This window comes from Podarcis filfolensis (assembly GCF_964270895.1).
Source record: "Podarcis filfolensis genome assembly, chromosome: 12".
Taxonomy (NCBI): domain Eukaryota; kingdom Metazoa; phylum Chordata; class Lepidosauria; order Squamata; family Lacertidae; genus Podarcis; species Podarcis filfolensis.
Window position 1 is genome coordinate 34,157,735 of NC_139614.1, and position 18,514 is coordinate 34,176,248.

Genomic DNA, 18,514 nt, shown 5'->3' on the forward strand with positions numbered 1-18,514 from the left:
CCACCCAGATGCCTGCGGAAAGCCCTTGCACCACAAGAACACTCTCCTTCCATTACTGCCTCTGACTGTGGAGGCAGAGCATAGCCAACATGGCTAGCAGCCTTTGACAGCCTTATTCTCCATGAATTTGTCCAGTCCTCTTTTAAAGCCACCCAAGTTGGTGGCCATCACTGTTTCCTGTGGGAGTGAGTTCCATAGTCCTCTTCCGGCCCCACAACATGTGGTTGGCCCCATCTCTCCTGTCGTCTCCTTGTTGCCACTCATTAAACATCTTCCTTACTCATGGCAGGTTTTTATACGATGAGGCAGACAATGTTTTCATGAGCATTAGTTTCTTTAAACACCTGGCCCTGTCTCTTTTTGGGAAGAGGGCCAGACAGAGAGGTCTAGGGGGCCACATTTGACCTCTGGGTCTAAGGGTCCTTCTGGAATTGTAATGTTATAAATTATGTAAGATGCCTGGGGTGACATTTTTATGCTAGAATGGCAGAGTAGACATGTTTTACAAAATAAATAAAGATTTTTTTTAAATCTTATTTGGTTCTCAGTCGTGAAGAAAACAAATTGATTACATGGCTCTATTCAGAAGAAGAAGAAAGAAATTCCCCCACCTGCACTATATATTTAATGCAGCATTCCCTGGGAAGAAGGGTGGATTGTTAAACCAGAATGCATGAAGCCATCTCCCTTCTTCCCTGCTCATAGTGACATCCTTGGCCTCTTGGAGAACATAATTCTGTGGTGGAGCACCAGCTCTGAATGCAGAAGGGCCCAGGGCCAATCATCCCCAGGTAGGGCTGGGAAAGGCCTCGGTCTGAAGCCCTGGAGAGCTGCTGCCAATCAGAATAGACATTACTGAGCCAAATGGGCCAATGGGCTGGCTCAGTATAAGGCAGGCCTCTATGTTCCTACACACCCAGAATATGATCTTTTGGACTGAAGGGAAGGCAGACTGCTAGACATTGCCATGCCCTGCCTTTTAACTTAATCGCTCAGCACAAAGTGCTGACTGCAGGACAATTCTTCTCTTCTTACAGTAGAAATGATAGCGCTCCTGGTACCTATATCCCTAAATGGGAAGTTATGAGCTTTCGTGCCCGAGGGTCAGCAAATGCTGTGGGGTCAATTCCTGCATTTCTGATTTATGGTCCCTGCCGAGAGGGGTGCCTCCATAAAAATGGCTATTTATGCCCAGGCTCCTTGCATTTCACTCATGAATTATATAGGGCAATCCTAAGACTGGCACTTAAACTAAATGTATATCATAGTTATGATGTGAATTACATTTTAATTCTCCACTCTTGGTTTCTCCAAAATAATTCCAGAGGGCATGCAGAATGGTCACGTGGGTTTTAGTGCTCCCAATAGAATGTCAAAGAACAGGGTGTGGAGCCCATGTCTCCTCCGCAAGGGGCCTAGCTGTGTAGCAACGTATTGCTTTAGGTTTTATTAAATTAGAATGCTTTATCCAATTAGCACTGATCATGAAGGGGCCTCCTCATGCCATCGCTGTGGGAGAAGCAACCCACCACATGTGCAAATGCGGAACGGCATTTTGGCTTTATTTAAATGAAAAGCTGACTCGGGGGGCTGCAGTTTGGAGTGGCGGCAAGGAGAGCAGCTTAACCCTTTCCCTTGGTACCTTTTCAGTGCTTTAAAGCTTCCCCCCCTTTTATCTAGAATGATTTAGGGGATAAAGACAGTTTGGGGCAGCATTCTGAAAAGGAACACGGCTGATAGGGGAAGGGATGAGCAATTTGTCCCCCCCCTGAAATTTTTCCATTCAAAATTGAAACTTCCATAGTTATATTGTATTTTTATTTTGAGGGGAAACACACATTTCTTTGGCTTTGTAAAATGCATTTCATGGTCCCTGTACTACGCAACACCTTGCCTCTGAAATATATGCTAGTAACCATCGGTTGTTTCAGATCCTTTTGCCAGGCTTTCCTGGACACATAAGATCAGACCCTGCATATGTGTCTGAATGCTCCAAATTCATGTGTTTATTTGTTTTCATATCTTTTTATACCACTGTTTTGATGTTTCATTTTTGTTTTAATGATACTGTTTGTTGTTGTTTTTACATTGTACACCATTTAGAGACGTTAAAAATATTAAGCAGTTCTTTTTAAATGAAAGAAACTCGACTTTTTAAAAAAATGTTGCACATTGCGTAGCTGCAGACACAGCTGCATGACATTATATGAATTCATTATATGAAACCAGTGAAATAAAAACGCACCACCCCCCATATCGTGCTGCGTATTCAAGAGAAGTTTAAATTGACTTAAGAAAAGGGTGGACAAAGGCTACAAGTATTATTACAGTGTTCAGTGTTTAGTTGAAAGAGAGTGAAGACCACAAATCGTTCAGAAACAAGTCATGGCAGAAATAAGTCATACCAGAAACGTAAGTGATGAAGGGATACTATTTAGTTGCAAATGAACTCTTTGTCCACTATCCTTGCAACAGGAATGGAATGTTATATCGCCAGTGCTTGGCTACTAAAGCTATTATATCTTTGTATACAACTTTGTCCATAGTCTCAGGGTAAATTGACAACTCAGATTCAATGGTATTAGTTGTGTAAACCTCCTCAATGAGATCTCTTGGAATACTCTTTGCCAGAATGTATTCATCACTGGGCAGTTCCACCCCATGTGGCAAAAAGTACCTTCCATATTGTATGCCCTCCGACAGGTGTGAGGTTAGATATTATTTATTTGATGTTGTTTTACTCACTGTCAAATGTGTTCAGTATGGTCTCTCGAATATGGGCAAAGACTGTCTTTGACAGTGGTTTTTACCACATCAGCCTCCACTGAGTATCATACTTGATTTTTTACAGGTATGTCATCTTCCTACATGGTTTTCAAACCCATTAAGGAGCTGTTGGTTTCAGACAGTAACATTCTATATGATGTAAAACTCATGCTTTTTAAGGATCTCTCTCCCCCTTTTCAGAAGTACTCTCAAAATACATGAGATTTTAAAAGGCCTCTCCAGAGCGAGCAATTCTTGAACTCAGTGCCCAAATTGCTATTGCTTGGAACCAGGCCAAATAAATCTCCAATTTATATACATACATGCATAATTTTCATAGCTGTCAACTTACAGATTTGAAAATAAGGGACCAGCAGCCTTGAAAATAAGGGACCAGCAGCCAAAATAAGGGACCTGCAGCCTCACCTGTTCCAGGCACTCCAGTCTTCCTGTCCTCCTGCAGTCTGGTCAAACTCATGCTGGTAGCTTCGAGAACACTGTCCAACCAACTTTGTAACCAGAGGTTCAACTGAATAGAATCTGAATCACATGCACCACAAGGCCTATGCAGCCTCAACTTAAGATGGCTCCCCGGCCTGGCTTTGCACTGCAAAGTTTGCAGCAGCACGTGCAAAAAAACGGCGTCCAGCATTCTAAAACCCCCTCAGCTTGCATTAACTAGCCACACACAAGGCATGCAAACTCCACCCCCCCAGTCGTTCTTAGACTTCTTATTGGGTGAGCAACACAGCCAAGCAACACAGTTGGAGCCTCCCTCCTCCCTGGCCGGCAGGGAGGGAGGGAGAGGAGCTGCTTCCTTTGAAATTTAAGGGACATCATTTAAGGGACATTTAAGGGACATCCATCAATAAGGGACAGCAGCGGGACATGGCGCTGGAATAAGGGACTGTCCCTTCAAATAAGGGACACTTGACAGCTATGATAATTTTATTTGTATGCTGCCTTTCCATAGTTCAAACCACGCTCAGTAACATGAAAAAATACATAATGGCAACATAACAAAACTAGCCATAAACAATAAATAAAACATCAAAACATATACAACCAAATTGAACAATTTCCACACAAATCATAAGATAAAATAGGAATACAAAAAATATATCAATAACAGCAACACCCCCTGCCCCACATAACCCCCTAAACAATATCCCAGCAGCCTCAGCTTTTGTAGCTGGAGTCAGTCAGGGCCCTGCCCTCCCAGGCCTGGTGGGAAAGGCCAGGAATGCAGGGAGCAGGTCTTCCAGGTCTCACAGCCAAGATGGCTTCATTGGAGAGAGGGGAGGTGCCACCTGCTTTGAATTTAGCCACCAACTGCACCTGAGTTAGAGGAACTCCTTTTTCAAATACTGTAGATCAATAGGTCCATACAAACCCTCATTTGCCCATCCTTTATATTATTTGAAGTTATTCTCTTCTTGAGTGGGTGATACAGGAAGGGTAGTGATGGGGATTGTTTTGGTGATAAAGCTCTAGCCAACTTCTTCCATATTAGGACAGTAGTTTCATTAAAAAGAAAAAAAGGACTACCGACCTCTTTTAGACATTGCAGAGATATTTTCATAAAAGCAGGTGCTCTGTAATAATTGTGAGTGTGCTGTAGTTCAATAGTCATATAATCAATCTCTTTATTTAATAATAATAATAATAATAATAATAATAATAATAATAATAATTTATTTATACCCCGCGCATCTGGCTGGGTTTCCCCAGTGACTCTGGGTGGCTTCCAACAAAATATTAAAATACAGTAGTCTGTCAAATGTTAAAAGCTTGCCTAAACAGGGCTGTATGAGTTGTTTATTTATTTATTTTATTTAAACCATTTTTATACCGCTTAATATATATTTTAAAATCTCCAAGCATTGTACAAAAAACAACAGCAAAAAACTAGAGCAAAAATGACAAGCTTGTGACAAGTTCTGTTCCGGTTATACAAAGGAAAGTAGTGTTGGTGTTTCTTGCCATTTTGGTATTTCACCACATGATCAGAATATATGTACAAAATCTGCTTGAGCTTTCTTGCATCTCCAAGAGTTCATATTCACTTAATAAATTTTGCCTCATTTATATGCCACTGGTATACAAAACTGAAAACATTTTCTTTAAGGTTAACACTTATCAGCAAAGATGATATTGTTTTGAGCAACCAAGACCACACATCTTGTTCCATAGAAAAATTATCGCTTGCCAAATCTCTCTCTCTCTCCCCCCCCCCATTCCTTTTCAAAGTTGGTTGTAATTGACTTAATGTAGTCTCTGATGGTAGTAGATAAATTTTTCTTCCTTTTTTTTTAGTTTCAGTTAATCAGAAGAGTTTCAAAATGCTATCCATGTGGCAGTCCATATTTCAATCTTAATTGCTCAGCAATGTGACTTATTTGAAACTATTGGCGAAATGGGGGTTGCACTGAGTTGCACTAGTTGTATTACTGCTTGTTCCATAGAATCATAGAATTGCAGAGTTGGAAGGGACCCCAAGGGATGGAGAGAGAGGGAGGGAGAGAAAGAGCTATATTTGGAGCCTGTTTTTTATTATATTGGCACCACACTTTCAAAATTGATTTAGTTGATGATAAGCAATTAGAGTCCATACTATATGCTTTTGATTTAAATCACAGTAGCTCCCATAATTGTTTCTAGCACAATCCTCACTCCACTTTAATTAAAAGCTCACAATTGCTGCTCATAGTACCTTGCAATATCAGGAATTCCAGGACCTCCTTTACTAGTCATTTTTTAATGAAGGTTTTCATTAGCGGTTCCATGTGGCTTGCTTGCCCATATAAATTTCATAATTTTCTACTGGGGGTCTTTTCCCCCAGTGTGGTAGGAGCTTTTGCTGTGGACTGTCATAGCTAGGTATGCTGGGCATCCTATCAAGGCTCAATGTCTATGGATGCTCACTATATCTTGCTCAGTTTATTGGGCTGGGTATATTGAGCATCCGTTGAGCACCTTTTGCAGGAAGTCTGGAGGTGATGTAGTTTGTGTACTCCCCAGCAGGGGCTGAGCTCTCACATCCACCAGTGTGGCAGTCCATCCATCCATTCCCCAGAGAGAGTTAACATTTTCAAACCCACCTAAGAAAATTAACTCTTGTTGTTTGCCTGCTTTCACACGGTGCAAAAAGGAGGCTTTCTTTAGCAGCCCTGACTGTTAATTGGGGCCTGGTTTCGTGCTATTGGAAAGTACTTGTTTGCAGAGATGAGGACAAAGGGAAGGGAAGTAGAAACTAGGGAACTGTTGCTTGAAACAAGAGTGGTCCTTTTAATTAATAATAATGATTTTAAAAAGACAGGCTGCAGGCAGTCTTGCAAATGGCCATTCAAAGAGCATCAAGAGTTCACTCCATATTGCTCTTAATTACCATGCCATATGCTCTCGCTCTCTCTGAGTTTTCCCAGAATTAACACTGTCTTGTTGGGCAATTTCAAATCTGCTGTTGTTTCACACTACCTCAGTTTCTGAGTGGTGTGAGATTCTAGGGGGTTCCTGGCAGCTTACCCCAGGTTCCTGTTTCCTTTTGGAAATGAGGCACAATGGAGACTGTGGTGTCTTTATGATAAATGGTTTATTTACACAACATGAGCCTACGATGGAGGGGTTCACAGCATTAGCACCCGAAAAGGGGTCTTGTTTCTCCCATAGCCATGGCCTTGGAGATTTCAAACATTGCTCAGACTCTCCCTCCCTCATGCCGCTTTGCTTCTAGCTCACATCACTGCCACTTTCTGCTCTATAACTCTGGCTTTTTCTGCTGAGGGAGGGACTCCACCCATTTGTGCCTTGCACTAAGCCCTTTAATCCCCCATCACCTCACCAGGAAGCTAGTTTAGCTATTCCCAGATTTAGAAGGCTTGATTAGCTTTTAACACTTGCTGGATCCAGGGATTAGAAGGGTCTGGCATACATCTTAACACCCCAAACTCATAACAAGATGTAGTTTCTTCAGCACTGGAGCATTGCTGCCAATGGAGGTGATGAAATGTGTGTGTGTGGAGGGGGGTTCAAGCTAAACTTGTTCAAAAAATCTGATGGATATTTTCACACAACTTACTGTACTTCAGCATAAGATAAATATTTCTGCTTCTTAGGTCCTGCACAGCAAACCTGATTCTGAAAATGGAACATTTTCATGCACAAACGCAAATGTGCTGGAAGGCAATCAATTTTCTCGGCAAACTTTTGACCAGCTATTTATCTCCTTTGTGGGGTACCAGCCTGCCCTGCCAATTCACAGCATGTATACTGTACACCATGCACTTTCTTCACTGTCATAGATGCTTCTCTACTTTCTTTTTGCAGACAAAAATTAAATCATGAGAGTTAGCCATCGTTCTGAGGGCCAAACTCCACATGCAGCAGGGAGATCAAGAACTGGGAATCCAGTGGGTTGGAGGCACACTTGCCCTTCCATTTGCAGAAAGGATCAAGATCCAGCAGAAGCTGCCAGTGGGGGAAGAGGGGAGATATTTTGTGCAGATTCCCCATTCTCCCTCCCCTCCTGGAATAGGTTTTTGGGGGATTTATGGGTAAGGGAGAATGTACACAATTCACCTCTCTCCTTCCTCCAGCAGGAGAGTACTGCAGCCTGGATTCAATCCATATCCCCCTCCCCTTTTTTTTTTTTTTTTTTTAAAGCCAAAATGCGGAAACATGTTGGACTATGGTCCTGGTGCAGGTGGAGGGGGCTTAAGCCCCTTCCTCGCCAGTGGAAATCCCCTCCCCCCCTGTAGAGGAGGGGGAAGCATGTCAATTGCCTGTATGTTTTCCCTTCTGTGTTTCAAAGCAGCTGGGAAGGATGGGGAATCAAAGCAGGGGAAAGCAGAACTCTCCTCCCCGTAACATCATGGACCACATGGAAATCTCCCCCTTCATAGGTGGGTTATGGGAGAGACATTCCCTACAGGCAGTAGGGATGGGCAAAGGCATAATTTCCCATTCTGCCCTTCATCCATTGCACGCAGTGCTGTTTTTGTTGTGCTGCAGTTCGTCTTCTTCCAAAAGCAACATTATTCATTTCACTTTCTTCTGTGATGAAATTATGTAACTTAAGTAAATTATTTTGCCCTTATGTTATTCCACCCCATTTACTTCAATGCAACAGGAATACGATGCAAATGTGGGGGAATGTAATCAATTACCTATCATTGCAGACCGAAGGCATGAACAGTGAATACCAGTCATATTCATTGGATTGAATTCCATTCTGGACATAGGACAAATAAGCAAACATTGCCAATTTTCACTCTTATTTTCATTGAAATTGTTGGGCATCTCTAACTGGCAGATCCCCTTTTTCCAAAGAGAATTATGATAGCTTGCCACAGGTTCAGATGAACCTCCTAGCCAGACCTCCAGGATTTCTGCCCCTTTGGGAGGATTTCCAAACCCAACTGATGAGGACCCCTCACTAAAAATATTAAACCATAAAATATACTCCCCCCCCAAAGCCCAGTGTGCACAGAACTTAACAACTCCTTATGAAATAGCTTTAGCTCAGGAAGTTAGCAGAACAACTGTGCTGTCTAGCATGTGGGAGAGGATTTTAGTGAAAAAATCTGGACAGATTTCTTTCAGCTCAATTAAGCCAAATATCAAAGTATACTGAATTTTATTTTGGAAAGGCAGGGGAAGAGGGAGGGAGGCAAAGGGAACACAAAATAAATTGTGCACATAGTGAAACACAAATAAACTGAAAAATCCAGTCTAACTTAGCTAGTTACAGTTAACCTGCTTGCACAGAATATTGGGGTTTCAGAACATGTGCAGAGTTGCACACAGAAAAGATGGCTTGTGAGATTGGAAAGGCATCTTTGATTCCCCATTTGGATGGTTTCAAGAAGACAAAAGCCTCTCAATTCTATAGGACCCTGACACCAGTAAAAATCACCCTCTTAATGGAGATAGCATTTTGGACCAATTCTGAGAGCAGCTCCATCTCTGATGTAAGTGGTCTAGGTAGCCAATAAGAATTTATTTAGAGGTTGTTTCTACCCAGGGAACACTGCAGGGAAGTGCCCTCATTTCTGCTTAGGTCACAGCCCACAAATACAATTGTGTTCTGTAGCGCTGTTGCAGAAAAACCTTTCTAGAAAAAAAGATGGAAGCCTATAACAAACCCTATATTATGATGTGTAGACCACATTTGTCATTGCTATGGAACTTCTGAATAAGCATGTATCTGACGTGTATTAGAGTTGTAAGGAAGTCCGCTACTCATCTCAGAGCTACAATTAGCAGAAAGGTTTAGCAATCAATCCCTCTTCACAGGGAACTCTGGGAACTGCAGCTCCGTGAGGGGAATAGGGTCTCCTCACAGCTCTCAGCACTCTTAACAAACTGCTTCCTAGAATTCTTCGGGGGGAAGCACGACTCTTAAAGTGACATAATAGTGCTTCAACTGTCTGGGGTGGATGTGGTTGAGAATCATGCTATTTTCCTGAATATTCCTGCATGTGACTGAATCCCACCCGAAAATAGTGACACCCCCCCCCCACCTTGGCCCCCAACCTGCCCAACCTGCTGCTGATCCCATCAGACCACTTTAAAATATTATGTTTCATAACAGACTTGTGAGGAAATGGAGCTTACTTCTCTATAGCTATCCCCAGGAATGATAAATGTGCACCAGAGACAATGAACAAAGGACAAACAGTATCGGTCTTTTTGCAAACCAACATAATTGAGCTCTACAGGGCTGGTGGTATTTCACTGAAAGATGTTGGTGTCCAAATTGGTGGGAGAGAACAAATGAGCAGAGGAAAAGACAGTGGCAGCGGCAGAACCCCCCCCCCCTTCTTCAGTCCCCCCCCATGGGGCTACCAGGTTTGTTCTTGTCTTCTATCCTCCTAAGAAACATATGGAAAGACTGGGAGAAATCAGGGCACTCTTGGTAAACAAGAAAAGGGGCCCCCATATTTTTTAAAATTGGAAATTGCAGAAAAGAGTCCTTCATTTCATTGACAGCCTGATTTTGTTTTCTGCTATGCTTCTGCAGTATGAGAGCAAGGGAACGGAATAAGATAGTTTCTACCATCCAGGGATTTGGAACCTGCAGTCCTCTAGATATTGTTTGACTAAGCCTACAGTCACCCCATAGGAGCTGCAGTCCAATAACATCTGAGGGCCACCGGCTCCACCAGCCCAGCACTGCACCATGGGTTCCACGTTTGACGTTTGCTCCTGCTCTGGAAAACTGTGAAATGTTTATTTGGCAGCAGGCAGGACACGGGTGGCGCTGTGGGTTAAACCACAGAGCCTAGGACTTACCGATCAGAAGGTCGGCGGTTCGAATCCCCACGACAAGGTGAGCTCTCGTTGCTCAGTCCCTGCTCCTGCCCACCTAGCAGTTCGAAAGCACGTCAGAGTACAAGTAGATAAATAGGTACTACTCTGGTGGGAAGGTAAACAGCGTTTCCGTGCACTGCTCTGGTTCGCCAGAAGCAGCTTAGTTATGCTGGCCACATGACCCGGAAGCTGTACGCCGGCTTCCTCGGCCAATAAAGCGAGATGAGCACCGCAACCCCAGAGTCGGTCACGACTGGACCTAATGGTCAGGGGTCCCTTTACCTTTACCTATAGAGTACAGGAACAGGGACTTCAGAGGTGCTGGTGGTGTCATTTTATTTATCTATGTGGCAGTACTTAAGGACTGCTTTTCCAGTGGAACCCAGAAAAGCTGCAGCAGTGCTGGAAAACAGAGAAACCCAGAATTAGTAGGCAAGGAAGCTCCTTTACAGAGCAGGTTACTAAAGGAATTACATAATAGATCAGGGATGGGGAACCTATGGTCTTTCAGATGTTGCTGGACTTCTTAAACAGAGTTGATTTCTTACTAGCTATAGTTATGCAATCTGAATGTGCCTCCCTGAAACAGCAACAGTCTGGATGCACCTTGTGTTCTGTTTTGGGTATGTTTCCACCAGGTCAAGACCCCTTATCCAGATGCAGAATAAACTTTTTGTATACGCCACAGCTATTAATGCCTTGACCTCCCCCCGCTGCAAATCTGAAATGGTTAAAACATTAGGTTTTAACTTACGTTGCCTTGGGTTTACTTCTCACCCTGTTCCGAAATGTCAAACATTAACTGCAACTTCTCATGTATTCTGGAAGCAGTGCAGGGTGAGGTTAATTCCCAAGGTCAAAGCTTGGTGACTTTTCCCACCCTTTTAATTTTCCGTAGTCACGGCATCCTCATTTGAATGATCAGTTTCACCCAACAGCACTTTGCCTAGGAATTTCGAAAGAGTGGAGAGCATAAAGGAGTAATTAAAGCAGTCTGTTTCTCCAGCACGTTCTGTCTGTTTCTTCTTTTCATTATTAGATGTGATGACACATTTGCCTGTGTGGCTTCCTGCAGATGGCACAGAAATTTTGCGATCAACTGGTAAACCAACTGTCATCTCGGATCACAGCTTTTCATATTGTTTCCCCTGTGTAATGGGTCTTTCTTTAATGAAGGCGCCTGTAAATCACGCCCCCCCCCGCCCAGTTCTTCAAGTGATACTGTAACAGACGAATAAGCAAAGCTAGAAAAATCAAAGTTTATCACATTTAACCGGAAATATTCAGCACAACATGATACCCTGGGCTAGATGAGATGAGCAGAACGCTGTCTTTGGGGGAGAAAGCTCTCAGAGCAGGCAAGGGCCCAGGGCAGTCTCCAGACATTTTGAAGGTGACCAGCTGTCAGGAGCTGGAGTCAAGCGCAGGTCAGCAATAAAACAATAAAGCCTTCGATGGCAATGAAGTTAACTCTTTATTCAAAGAAACAAAACACTCGTCATTGTCCCACCACCAATCCCCTGGCTCTGAACCTTCTTCCCCCTATCCTCTACATCCAGCCAGTCCATTACATCACCCTCATTGTAGCAAGAGATTTGCACTGCCCACCCCAATTATCCCACAATGCGCCCCCTTCCACACAAACCAGAAGCAGTTGGTGGGACATGGTGGTAGCACATACCTGACCTCCTGTCACCAGTGTCGCTGCGGCTTACCAGGAGGGGTGAGATGGTGGGGAGATTAGCTGCACTGTAAGTAAGAACCCATCCTGTGTTCCTGCTGGCGTCCTTGCACCATGCTGACCTCGCGCCTCCACCTTCTCTCTCAGTGATGCCAGTGATGGGAGGTCAGGTAAGTGCAACTCTACTGACCATCACTGATACAAATACAGCCAAGCTGCAGTGAGAGTGACCATGCATCCTACTTTACAGAGGACAGTCCTCTGTATGAAAGGAGTCTTCTATTGGAAGGACTGTCCAGTCTGAATCCTGTTTACAGACAAAGAACTCTAAGTAGGGAGGGCAGCAGGGGCCTGGGAATGGCCTTCTGACAGCTCCTGTCCAGCAGACTCAGCAGGCATAAAGGTGTCTGGTCACAGTCTTCTCCACTATGGTGAGATGCATTATTTTCTATTCATAATTTCTAAATTTGCACCTATATGTACAGGAAGTGCAGACGTGAGCTAGCTCAAGCCTGATCCCCTCTTCTGCTCTCTTCCACCCTTCATGGCAGCAGTAACAGTGACCAGTGGTTAATCTACAAAGCCTTTGTCTCAAGCTTCTCCTTGAGAACTGGAACATGGAAGCTGCCTTAGACGGAGTAAGATCATTGGTCCATCTTGCCCAGTATTGTCAACTCTGGCAGCAGCTTTTGGGGGGTTCAGGCAAAGTTCTCTCTCAGTCCAGCCTGGAGATGTCGGGGATTGAACTTGGGACGTTCTGCTCACAAGGCAGATGCTCTACCACCGAGCTGTGACCCCTCACTGACTATGTACATAATTATGTAAGAGAAGCAAATTCCATCCATTCCTGATCAATGTCTGACCAGTCAGACATTTTCCTTGTTATTCCAAGAACAGAGTGGAGCTTGGCAAACTTGTTAAAGCAAGTGATTCATGCTGTGATATAATTCTCCTCCACTCCCCCACCTCTACAAATGATCCAGGGATAGACTCCGCGTTTGACAAATGTGTTTGATATTTAAAATGGCGCTCCCTCCACCCAAGCTGTGTTTCTGCCTTTTGTTTGCCAACTATTCTCCTCAGAAAACTGCACTTTGCAAATGATCGCCTAACACCAGCGACTCTGTTCAAGTCCATTAGCTTTCCTTGTGGCAAGGAGTGTCACCGGTCTGTTGCGTTTGATCCCTCACTATTTAAATGTTTGTTAAAACACAGGGTGTGATAGGCCTCAGTAAGAGTTGCCAGGATCTCCCTGTAATAGCTTGAATCCCTGGCATTCTTGGGAATGAGAATCAGTATACAGAATAAGCTTAATAATATATAGTGTGGATCTACCCTCAGGGATGTGGGTGGCATGGTAGTCTAAACCACCGAGCCTCTTGGGCTTGCCGATTGTAAGATCGGCAGTTCAAATCTGTGTGACAGGGTGAGCTCCTGTTTCTTTGTACCAGCTCCTGCCAACCTAATAATAATAATAAAAATAATAATTTATTATTTATACCCCGCACATCTGACTGGGCTTCCCCAGCCACTCTGGATGGCTTCCAACAAAATATTAAAATACAGTAATGCATCAAACATTAAAAGCTTCCCTAAACAGTTCCCTAGCAGTTCGAAAGCACACCAGTGCAAGTAGATAAATAGGTATCACTGTGGCAGGAAGGAAAATGGTGTTTCCATGTACTCTTGCATTCGTCACTGTGTTCCATTGCTCCAGAAGCGATTCAGTCATGCTGGCCACATGACCTGGAAAGCTGTCTGCAGACAAACACTGGCTCCCTTGGCCTGAAAGCAGAGATGAGCACAGCACCCCATACTCAGATTCAACTGGACTTAACTATCCAAGGGTCCTTTACCGACTTTTACCTTGCACTCGTGGTTTATAATGTTAAGGAAGGGTTAAGGAATAATTTTCATAACGTAGATGGCATACCCTCCAACATTTCTCCAATGGAAAAAGGAACATCCTAAGGAAAAGCGGGACATTCTGGGATCAAATCAGAAACAGGGACAACTTCTCCAAATCATAGAATCATAGAATCATAGAATCATAGAGTTGGAAGAGACCACAAGGGCCATCGAGTCCAACCCCCTGCCAAGCAGGAAACACCATCAGAGCACTCCTGACATATGGTTGTCAAGCCTCTGCTTAAAGACCTCCAAAGAAGGAGACTCCACCATACTCCTTGGCAGCAAATTCCACTGTCGAACAGCTCTTACTGTCAGGAAGTTCTTCCTAATGTTTAGGTGGAATCTTCTTTCTTGTAGTTTGGATCCATTGCTCCGTGTCCGCTTCTCTGGAGCAGCAGAAAACAACCTTTCTCCCTCCTCTATGTGACATCCTTTTATATATTTGAACATGGCTATCATATCACCCCTTAACCTCCTCTTCTCCAGGCTAAACATGCCCAGCTCCCTTAGCCGTTCCTCATAAGGCATCGTTTCCAGGCCTTTGACCATTTTGGTTGCCCTCCTCTGGACACGTTCCAGTTTGTCAATGTCCTTCTTGAACTGTGGTGCCCAGAACTGGACACAGTACTCCAGGTGAGGTCTGACCAGAGCAGAATACAGTGGCACTATTACTTCCCTTGATCTAGATGCTATACTCCTATTGATGCAGCCCAGAATTGCATTGGCTTTTTTAGCTGCCGCGTCACACTGTTGGCTCATGTCAAGTTTGTGGTCAACCAAGACTCCTAAATCAAGGACATCCCTGGAAAATAGGGACGCTTGGAGAGTCTGAGATGGACACATTATGTTTTGCCTGTAATGTTAATAATTCGTTATTAAAAATTGACACCAGAGGATGCTGCAAAGCAACCAGGAACTGGCAATTGGGAAACTGTGTTGTTATGGACCAAACATGGTAAGGAAGGTTTTTAATTTACCATCATGCCCTGTGACATTTTAGAACGATATATCTAATATCATTCTAATAATGTTTAAAAGGTGTGAAAGTGTGTATTGGGGTGTGAGGAATTAAAATCTGCTATTATTGTTTTAGCTTGGTAAGTCCATGTTTAATGAAGAAGCACATAACCTGCTTTTGGAAAACTAAAGATTTTTAATTTTACCTTCTGAAAATGTCAGGTAATGCTTAATAACAGCAAGAATAATAATATAATGTAACTGCAAGTACTTGACAATCATTTTTAATGATTTCTGTGCAATTTTGCACACATTTTACTTGCAAAGCAAAATTAAATTATATTAATTTAACCAAATCTTATTTTGAATTCCCAAGTCATGTTACAACTTTTTAGCACCCCTCAATTTTGCAATTTGAAAGCTGAAGAATTCAACATGCTCTACTGCTGAAGTAAGAAGATGTGATACACACATACCTTAGTCCACGATGGCAAAGCAGAGCAAGATTAAACTGGGGGGTGGGGTGGAAATGTTGCAAAAATTAAATATCCACCCCATAATCTGACACAGTTCTCTTGTTTCTTTAATACGCTGAAATAAACAGTTTGCTCCAAAATCAAATATGTTTCCTTGGGGTCTTTTTAAATAGCTGAATGTAAATTGCAATTGGAACTGACTATTAAAGATCTTGGTGGAGTAGGTTAAACATCTGCTCAATTTATTACAATTTTATTTGTACTTTAGCTGTAACTGGTGCAATTAAGCCAATCAGAGCAAGCAAATCAAATCTAATTTGCTCTCTAATGGAGTAAAAAGGAATGAATAAACACAGTTCTACTAGATCCAAATGATTAAATATGTCTCTGAGGGTCTTCCCTCCTCCCTTCATCTCAGTCTACAAAAATCAGGGCGCTTGTGCTATAATTAACCACTTAGGAGTGAGGCAAACTAGTCTGAACAGAGATTCATTTTTCATAGGTTTTCACAAGGAAGCTAAGCATAGTGCTGGGGATTTAATGAATTGGGTTCTTGTCGGAAAACGGATAAGTTTACGCTTCTTGTAAAATCATTTGCTTGCTATCCAAATTTGTTATGCGACTGGGAAGAAAACGAGGATTGTGTTAATATAGAGTCCATTTTTTAAAAAGGGGAATTGTGACGATTTTGGTTTGTTTGTTTTCATAACCGAACAATGAAATAACTGGCAACACAATCCTAGGTCCCTCTGCTGAGTTCAGTGGGGAGAACTTAGTGGACACACATAGGGCAGTGCTGTAAATCTGGTTCTTTTATAACTACTTCTTTTAGACTATGAATTGGGAACCTGGGGTCTTCCAGATGTTGGACTCCCAAAATCCCTGCTGGCTAGAGCTGATGAGAGAGAAAGTCCAAAAACCATCTGGAAGGTACCAGGGCTGCCAACCCTATTTAAGACCGCCACATGGTGAACGGAAATGAGAAACAAACTTGGAATGGTAAAGGGACTGAGTTATAATTCCTCATTCATTACATTTTGCTCTGAGAAAGCGCTTCACTATTTCTACTTTCCCACATCCCTGTAAGAAAAATAAAATCGGACATTGCGTAAGTGCGTTTATTAGTTTGGCTCTCAGGGAGAAGTCTAGGCTCAACCTTTCTCTCTGAGATGATCGCTATGTGCGGAAATTATTTTTTATATGGTTGTTGTATGTTCAGGTTATTTATGTCTTCATTTAAATGGTTTGCATTCCACCGACAGCTGGCTCAGCCATTTGGTAGAGTGGGGCAGCTGCCTCGGGTAGCTGATTTAGGGGGTCCTGAAAGGACAGAAAGCTAATAGCTATTTAATTTAATATTATTATTGTTGTAATGTTTACTTCTAAGGAGAGGTGAGTCTGGAATTTTCTGACTCAGGTACCAATATTACATTGCCAGCCTTGGATACAACACTCCTTGATCTAGAGAAAGAGGCATTATGTACTGCTGTGCATCTGGCATGGATCTTGGCATGGGCAAAAATGTCAATTTCGATTTCTCATTTTTCCAATACAGTCATATCTTGGTTTTCGAATGCCTTGCAACTCGAACGTTTTGGCTCCCGAACGCCGCAAACCTGAAAGTGAGTGTTCCAGTTTGCGAATGATCTTTGGAACTGAATGTCCGACACGACTTCCGTGGCTTCCGATTGGCTGTAGGAACTTCCTGCAGCCAATTGGAAGCAGCGCTTTGGTTTCTAAACATTTTGAAAGTCGAACGGACTTCCGGAATGGATTCTGTTAGACTTCTGAGGCCTGACTGTATAAAGTTTGGTTCTCCACAGTTTCACATCAGTTTGTGTGTGTGTGTGTGTGTGTGCGCGCGCACGCGCTTTAAATCCTTATGAAAATTTACCAGCATTTTAGTGCAAATTTCTGCAAATATACACAATTTTGTAGGCAATTTATTTTTGCTAACATATGCATTTATATATGCACACTTTACCATAGTATATGGCCTTTTTTTTTTTTAACACATCACTTGATTGGAGGATTGCATTGCAAAACTGAGAGAATTTTGAATTTGAAGGGTGGTTGTGTTTCAGAAACTGTGAAGTAGGTAAGCTCGCTTTTAAATAAGAACTGAATCCCATTTCTCCATCATCTCTACTGGGACCTGACCTGATGGGATCCTGATGGGATCTCATCTTCAGAACCAGTATTTTCATTCCACCCAGAGCTGGCTCAACCATTAGGTGGCTCAACCACTATTTTTTATTTTTTTTTTAAAGCAGTGATATACCTGAAAGTCTTTTGAAACCATGAATGTGCTAAGAGCCACTCAATCAACTTAACTCCCACAGATGGCTAAAAGTCAGTAACTTCCAGGAAAGCAGACACACATCCCCTGCCCCACAGAAGTGGTAAAGGTAAAGGGACCCCTGAACATTAGGTCCGGTCGTGACCGACTCTGGGGTTGCGGTGCTCATCTCCCTTTATTGGCTGAGGGAGCCGGCGTACAGCTTCTGGGTCATGTGGCCAGCATGACTAAGCCGCTTCTGGCAAACCAGAGCAGTGATGGAAACGCTGTTTACCTTCCTGCCGGAGCAGTACCTATTTATCTACTGGCACTTTGACGTGCTTTCGAACTGCTAGGTGGGCAGGAGCAGGGACCGAGCAACAGGAGCTCACCCCGTCGCGGGGATTCAAACCGCTGACCTTCTGATCGGCAAGTCCTAGGCTCTGTAGGTTAGCCCACAGTGCTACCCACGTCCCACCTAAGTGGTACAGCCCCACAAAAGGGCAACCACTTGATCGTGTTGCTTGTGTGAACTGGCTTCAATAGATTTCAAACCTATGTGTAGTATGTAAGATGCAGGGTGATTCTGTGTCTCTTGAAAGCCACATGCTCATAAATGTGAATTTAGAGTGCCATATGAATTCTCTTTCTTCGTTAGCTTAATTATTCATCGTGACTTCAAATTAGTTTGCAACTTTGAAAAATAAACATCTCGCCTTTGCCTTGGCAAGTTGTCCAAGTATATTGCTCAACTCCCCACTCTAATGCAGCAGAAGATTAAAAAGGTGAAGAAAAACTGTAGGCAAAAATGCTGAAGTTAAATTTCTACTCAGGCCCTGAAGGGTAGACTATATGCCTACAGATTTCTTTTTCTTCAGCGTGATTCAGCCTCTAACAAATGCTTCAGCTTTGCATTGACATTTATCATTTAGTTGCAGTGCCACAATCTATAATCCCTTTGGAGCTACTCTTCACAGCCTTCTTAAGAAAATATTTCCTGGAAGCCAAGAGGGAACTGACACTCTTTTTTGTTAAGATGAAAACCAGGTCACAAAAGGAAGTAAGGAAGAGATCAGAGCTGGTATCAAACCACTGCTCTTTAAGAATTAGAATACTGGAAGAGGCAATACGTAC